Source organism: Artibeus jamaicensis, unplaced genomic scaffold, assembly GCF_021234435.1.
Source record: "Artibeus jamaicensis isolate MK-2021 breed Jamaican fruit bat unplaced genomic scaffold, CSHL_Jam_final contig_2566, whole genome shotgun sequence".
NCBI lineage: Eukaryota > Metazoa > Chordata > Mammalia > Chiroptera > Phyllostomidae > Artibeus > Artibeus jamaicensis.
This window is the reverse complement of record NW_026521552.1, coordinates 197002-204201: the sequence shown is the minus strand read 5'-3', so window position 1 is coordinate 204201 and position 7200 is coordinate 197002. Positions and strand designations below refer to the sequence as shown.

Genomic DNA, 7200 nt, shown 5'->3' with positions numbered 1-7200 from the left:
CTCTGGTTCTCCACACCATCTGGTATACAGTTTCCTTCTTGCAATCAACTCAGGAAACCAGAAGCCATCAATGACAACATCTTCCCCATAATCCAGTGTGTGTGGCTATGGCTCCGCCCACCCCAAGACTTCATCTCTTCTGAATTTGTGCCCAAGACATGTCCTTTCTCTTTTTATTTTTATTTAGTGATTTTTAGAGAGATGATAGAAGAGAACAAGGGAGAAGGAGAGGGAGGGAGAGAGGGAGAGAGAAGCATTAATTTGTTGTTTCACATATTTATGCATTCATTGATTAATATATATATGTGTCCCCACTAAGAATCAAACCTGCAGCTTGGCTCATGGAGACGATGCTCTAACCAACTGAGCTATGCAGCTAGGGCCAAGTCACTGTCTATAAAAAATCTTGGGGGGAAATATTTATAGAGTCACAAAAAATAGTATACAGAGTTCCCACATCTCCAATCAGCCAGCTCCTCCCGTGGTAATATAACTATCATACATTATCAAAACCAGACATTGGTATTAGCACAATACAGAGGCTGGGCAAGCACATAATAACATTTAAAATGCTGGGATCTCTTTACAAGCTGGACCCTCACAGCCCCTGAGAGCAGGTAGGTTAACAGAACAACAATGACAACAACAAACAGAAGTGAATGTGTCTGCCACTGAGTCTGAGTAAACTTGTCCCCAGAAAACCATGACAAATGGGTCACATGACAGTCAGATTTTTACTGTGCTACCTTCTTACAGGAGAGAAAGTAATCAGAGAACATTGAAAAGCTTTCATTCAATTTTCTTTTCTCCAGTGGGAAGAGCATAATCTCATTTTCTAAGGTGCTAAGGAGGAAACCTTGCTGAATTAAGGAAGTGGTTCCTCCCTAGAAGTGCAACTTTCATTGTCTTTCCTCCCCAGCTACTCATTGCTTTTGAAGTGTTAACCTAAAAATAAAAGGGCTTTTCAAAGGGAGAGGCAATAAGCATTTATTTGAGTTCAATAAGAAGAGCTATTTGTCTGGGAAGCACTAATTTGTACAGAAGCTCAAAGAGTTGTAGCTTGGAGACAAAGATAATAGGTATTTATGAGAAAGGGAAGGGGGGCAATTACATCAACAGAAAAAAGGCATTTCTTTTTTTTTCCATGGGAAAAATATAATTTTATTTTATTAGTATGTAATAGTTTATTGCATGATGTCATAATTGATTTAATATATTGTGGGAACATTTAATTCCAAATTTGGGCTATTGCATAAATTTGCATAGTAGACACCCTTGCGTGTATGTTTTGAGCACACAGGTAGACTACATTTGAACAGAACTGTTTTATTATAAGACTCTTGAAATTTTTTGATAAATATTGCTGGTATATTTCAGAAAGGCAGTATCAATTTGTACTCTAAACAGCAATATATGAGATCTTCTTTTGGCCCACAACTTGCCTGTTTGAAAGGCAAAGATAGTATTTCATTGATTATTCAAGTGGCATTGCTTTGATTAGTTGTGAATGTGAATAAATTTCTCTTATCTATTGAGTCTCAAAAATAAAAAAAAAAAATTCAAAAGTTTCTTAGGCATTTCCTAAGCACACAGAAGTTTAAAAAATAGGAAGATATTTCTACAAGTGCAGATAAGCTAACATAATGACTGTAATTCTGAACAACATTTTAAATTTCCAGTCCGAAAGTATTCAGCCCAGTAGTCGTAGTGTCCGTTTATTGTTTTTTAATTAAAAAATTAAAATTGTATTTATTTATTGGAGAGAGAGCGAGGAACAGAAAAACATCAATTTTGTTGTTCTACTTATTCATACACTCATTGGTTGAGTCTTGTATATACCCTGAATGGGGATCAAACCCACGACCTTGGAGTATCAGGGTGGTGCTCTAATCAACTGAGCCACCTGGCCAGGGTCTATGTTGTCTTACTGTCTTTGCAAAATTTGGCACAAATGGTTGCTTAGGGCCAGTCCAGAGGTTTTTAACATTCCAACATTTGATGCAGGGCCGGACTGCGTGCAAGGCAGTTCCTCTGGAAGGCAATTTCTCTAAGATGGTAGCTCAGCTTCTGCTGTATTTTCATTTTTTAAAGATTTTATTTCTCTACTTTTAGACAGAGGAGAAAGCAGGGAGAACTAGGGAGAGAAACATCACTGTGTGGTTGCTTTTCACGTGCCCCCAACTGAGGACCTGGCCCAGGCATGTGCCCTAACTGGGAATTGAACTGGCAACCCTTTGGTTCACAGGCTAGTGTTCTATTCACTGAGCCACAAGAGCCAGGACTAAAACTCTTAACGTTTCATCTCAAAGCAGATGCCAGTTCTTCAGACACAGAACACACCAGCAGAGGCAACTAACAGCTGAGTAGGAGGCCAGGAGTACATTGTCAAACATTTTCTGAGAGGCAAAATGGATTAAGTCCCCCAGACTGGACCAGTATGATTGAATAGACTGATTTGTAGAGAAGACAGATTAAATGGAGTGGAGAAAAGCTCCAACTCTAGGCCACTCTGCAGCTATAACAGAACTTGTTTGAAGCTCATGCAGGCTCATTGTCCTCTGATTCAACTTCAGCCTGTCCTGCAATTGACTTTTATTTAAGTGCATTTTTTTTTCAGTAGTTAAGTTTCCAACAAATCGCCAGTGGAAAGTGAGTTCTGAGTTTTACTAAGATTTGAAATCACAGTGGATTAGTCCTGACTGGTAACAGAAGTGTGTTTGAAAGCACATATGCACACTTTCTCCCTATCACTTGGATCAGTTTATTTCTGTCCAACTCTATCTTCATTCAAATGGTGTAACTTCATCACCAACCCTTGCAAGTCAGGGACTGGAAATTGTGGTCATTCCGCTCAATACTGCTCACAGCAATAGCCTGTATTGGGTAAAACAGATCAGAAATTTTATTCTTTGATCAAAGAATAGAGAAGTACAAGTTTGTGCTCTAAAGATCCCTTCTCCCTAGCTCTGGGGAATTAGGAAAGTCTTAAGTGCTTTTGGGAGGATATAGTTAGGGAGGTTTGGGGGCAGAGACTTTCAAGGAGGGGTGTTTTCAGATTTCCAAGAAAGCACATGCAGTTCCCAGACATGCTTAGCCACACAACACATATCTCATTATAACGTTAAATCTCCACCCCTGGGTGTGACTTTTATGCTAATGAAGTATGCTAATGAAGTATGCTAATGAAGAAAAGTTCTTGAAAAGGTTGCTTGGGAAGGGGTGTCAGGCACCACTCTGGACCTTTCTGGTGCAAACACACATCTCAGTTGTGGTCCTTGGCTTTCTTACCTGGTCTCTAAGCACTAGCCTCCTTGGAATTTGTCTTTCCCTGATGATTCCACCTGCTTTTGTCAGGGGATGTGGTGGAGGGAACCCAAGAAAGTTAATAAAGTTTAAAGATTATTAATGGGGCCCTGGCTGGTGTAGCTCAGTGGATTGAGTGCCGGCTGTGAACCAAAGGGTCACCAGTTCAGTTCCCAGTCAGGGCACGTGCCTGCATTGCAGGCCAGGTCCCTAGTTGGGGGCACGTGAGAGGCAACCACACACTGATGTTTCTCTTCCTTTCTTTCTCCTTCCCTTCCCCTCGCTCTAAAAATAAATAAATGAAATCTTTAAAAAAATAAAAGAGAGGCCAAATGACTCTTGTATCCACTTCCCACCGAGGCCTTGCTAATCACACTCCTACATAAACCTGCGCCTATCACCATATCAAAGTCCTTTCTAGTCCCTGCCGCCTTCATCCTTTGATTTTTGCAACTTCCATTTAATACAGAGATTCCATGTTCCAAATCTGGAGTCAAACCCCGCATCTTTCAGAAAGTTTTTCAGACCCTGGCCCTTTCGTAAAATCCAAGAGTGCTCACTTACAGTTCTAATTTCTGTTCATTCCATCCTACCCCACATGTTCATCTTTCTGCTGTTGCTAAAGTGAGGATGAGGGCTGAGACATGAGCTCACTTACCCTTTACCAAGCCTAGAAAGGAGTTCTGTACACAGTAGACACTCAGTAAGTAATAGGGACTGGATTTGACCTCAAGTAGGCATTGGTCTCAGTTGCTGTAAAATGGGACTGTTTCTGCCCTGGCTGGTGTGGCTCATTGGATTGAATGCAGGCCTGCAAATCAAAGAGTTGCCAGTTCAATTCCCAGTCAGGGCACATGCCTGGGTTGTGGGCCAGGTCCCCAGTAGGGGGCGCATGAGAGGCAACCACACATCAGTGTTTCTCTCCCTCTTTCCCCTCCCTTCCCTTCTGTCTAAAAATAAATAAATAAAATATTTAGAAAAAACGGGAGTGCTTCTCAACCCTTTTAAGTACCAAAGGGAATGAGGACGGGGTCTGCAAGACCCAGCAGCAGGCCCTAGTTGGGGGTGAGTGGGGATTTTTTCTTTTTGCACAGAGCTGGGCAAGAAGATACTGGAGTGTGTGACAAGGAGGGGCAGGGGGATTTAATCGGCAGGAACACGGTCAGTGCACGTTGGCCCCGAATGTAAGACGCAGTATATCCTGCAGCCCAGCCGAGGTGTCAAGCTGCGGGTGCTGCTACGCGAGCCCCGTTGCCCCCACGCCACGTGCTCCTCACGCAAACCAATCCCAACACACGCCGCTCCTTTGCACGCACCGCATGCCTGCGGCCTCCCACGCACGCGACTCCGCAAGGCACGCCGCCCCCACGCACGTTCCACACGCTGCGCACCTCGTACGCTCGCCTTTCGCCTCACGACCTCACGCAGGTGCAGTACGTTCGTCCGAGCATGCGCGCCTCGTGTGTCTCCTGGAATCTTCTGTGCGCTGCTCAGTGCGTCACCTGCCTCAGTGTTTGTTCTGGGAGAGGATTGAGCGTCCGGTCGGGGGTGGCCTGTAGGTCTGGGGACCCCAGTTCCCTACCCCGCGTGGTTATGTTGCGTTCTGGTGGGGAAGCACACCACCCCCAACCGGTGAGTACTGCCGCCATTGCGCGCTGGGCGGGTGTCCCCCAGAGGAGGAAGCTTCCGGCCCCGGGAAACACCGTTGTCGTGGGAACCTCGGTGCCGGCGCCTCTGGTGGGCTCGCGGGGTGGCCTGGGGCGGGCAGTGCGGGAGCACCCGCAGGACCCGCTTCCGCTCTTTCGCCGCCTCTTACCTGGCTGGGAGGTCCGCGGTTCTTCTGTTTGAGGTGATTTGGGCGCCTCAACGGAATAATAAAATCGACTAGGTGTTTCATGACCTACAAGGATTTGTTCTGTAAGAAGAAAGGGTCGCGCCCCAGTGCATAGTCTGCCTGCCAACATGGAGGAGTGTTTATAGAAGGGAGAGGAAGTTAAGGGAAGGGGACCATGGAACATAGAGCTTTATTATTAAAATTCTTCCAGTAGAGTTCTCCCGATTGCGATTGCGCGGAGTGTGAGAACTTCCACAGACTCTAGCTCCTCCCATAGACACTACGATTTAAGTTTGCGTAAAGGTTCTGTTGGTCTCCATTTGGCGTGGTCCCCCCTAAAGAGTACCCTAAATATACCACGGCTTTTTCTTTCCAGAGGTTGGCTAGTAGTGTAACCAATTTAATATATTTTTTTAAATTTTATTTTTATTTTTATTTCTTATCTTTAGAGGGAAGGGAAGGAGAAAGGGAGAGAAACATTATTGTGGGGTTGACTCTCACATGGCCCCCACTGGGCACCCGGCCTGCAACCCAGGCATGTGCCCTGACTGGGAATCGAACTGCGACCCTTTGGTTAATTTAATATTTTTAACGGCTTAAAACGGCATCTGTAACATGCTCATTCATATCCTGCAGTCTTTTTCTACATTTAATTAATTAATTTCTGCATAAATTAATTACATGTAATTAAATATAATTAAATTTGACATGTAACACTGCACACAAAGTTTAAGGTGTACAGTTGTTATTTTCATAATTCATGTATTCGTATCCTGCTTGCCAGGTCGTAGGAATAATTATCACATTACATAGTTGTATATAGCAGGTTCTTGAATGACGTCATTTTGTTCATTGTAGTCTGGTTATAACGGTTGGTACGATACCCAGGAACTCAAGTCTTGTTTCTATTGATTAGCCTGTGGTGAAATAGGTTTTCTCATGTGGTGTCACTTGAAGTCGCAGAAGCTATCTGTGATGTTAAGTGGGGGTTTTACTGTACAGTATTATGGTCTACATTTATTATACTGTGCATTTGGTCTCTTATGGCTTATTGATGACTCCTTACAAGTGTATACCTGTAAAAGACATCAACAGTGTTATTATCTCCCACTTCCATCCCCTGGTAACCACCATTTTACACTTTTTATGAGTTTGACTTTAGATTCCGTACGTAAGTAAGATCAGACAGAACTTGTCTTTTTCTGGTGTGTCTTGTTTAGCATAATGTCCTTAAGATCCATGCAAGTTGTCACAAATGGTAGGATATCCTCCTTTCTAGTGGCTAAAGAATATTCGTGTGTGTGTGTGAGAGAGGGAGAGAAATGGAGAGATCTTGACCATTCATCCATTTATGGGTACCTTGGTTATTGTGAATAATGCTGTGATAAACAGTGTATATATGTATTACATCGAAATCCTGTTTTCATTTCCTTTTATCCAGAAGTTGGATTGTTAGACTCTGTGGTGATCTATTTTTAATTTTTTGAGGACCCTTGTATGGTTTTCCACATCATGATTGTGGTATAGACGTAGTCCCAGGTCCCTGAACAAACCAAGTTTCTGACCTCTTTTCTAAATTCTTAATCCCAGTAAACCCAGTTCTATGATCCCTGTGTAAGACCTAGCCCCTGATTTCTGTATAGACTTACTTCCTGATCCATGTACAAACTCTGATCTCTGTAGAGGTCAAGTCCCTGATTTCCCCCCTGACAGAGTTCCTGGTCCCTATACACACCAACTCCCTGACCCCTGTAAGACAGGTGCAAAAATTGGAACCCAGCTCTGTCTCAAAAGCACATTCACTTCCTGTTCCAGATAATCATTCAAAGCTTCACCATCTCACCCCTCGGTGATGAAATATTGCATTGTCTCAGGCATCATTCTATGGAAGAGTGCACAGAGGGTCTGAGTGAACGTGTTAGTTATCTATTACTGTGTTACAGTGTCACCGCAGACTCATGGCATTAAGCAGCAGATTATTCTCTCCCAGTTCCAGGGCCAGAAAAAAACGGCACAATCTCTTAGGACCCTCAGGGGCTGTAGTCACCGTGCCAACCAGGCTG

The 7200-nt window shown here is 43.6% G+C and overlaps 1 long non-coding RNA gene across 1 annotated transcript in view; it reads left to right on the top strand.

Moving 5' to 3' along the window:
• The first annotated feature begins 4700 nt into the window (after window positions 1–4700).
• LOC128626967 (uncharacterized) overlaps window positions 4701–7200 on the top strand; it is a 24250-nt gene continuing 21750 nt past the window's right edge. Inside the window, exon 1 of the long non-coding RNA XR_008391080.1 lies at window positions 4701–4935. This is a non-coding gene — a long non-coding RNA (uncharacterized LOC128626967). The remainder of the gene's footprint in view (window positions 4936–7200) is intronic.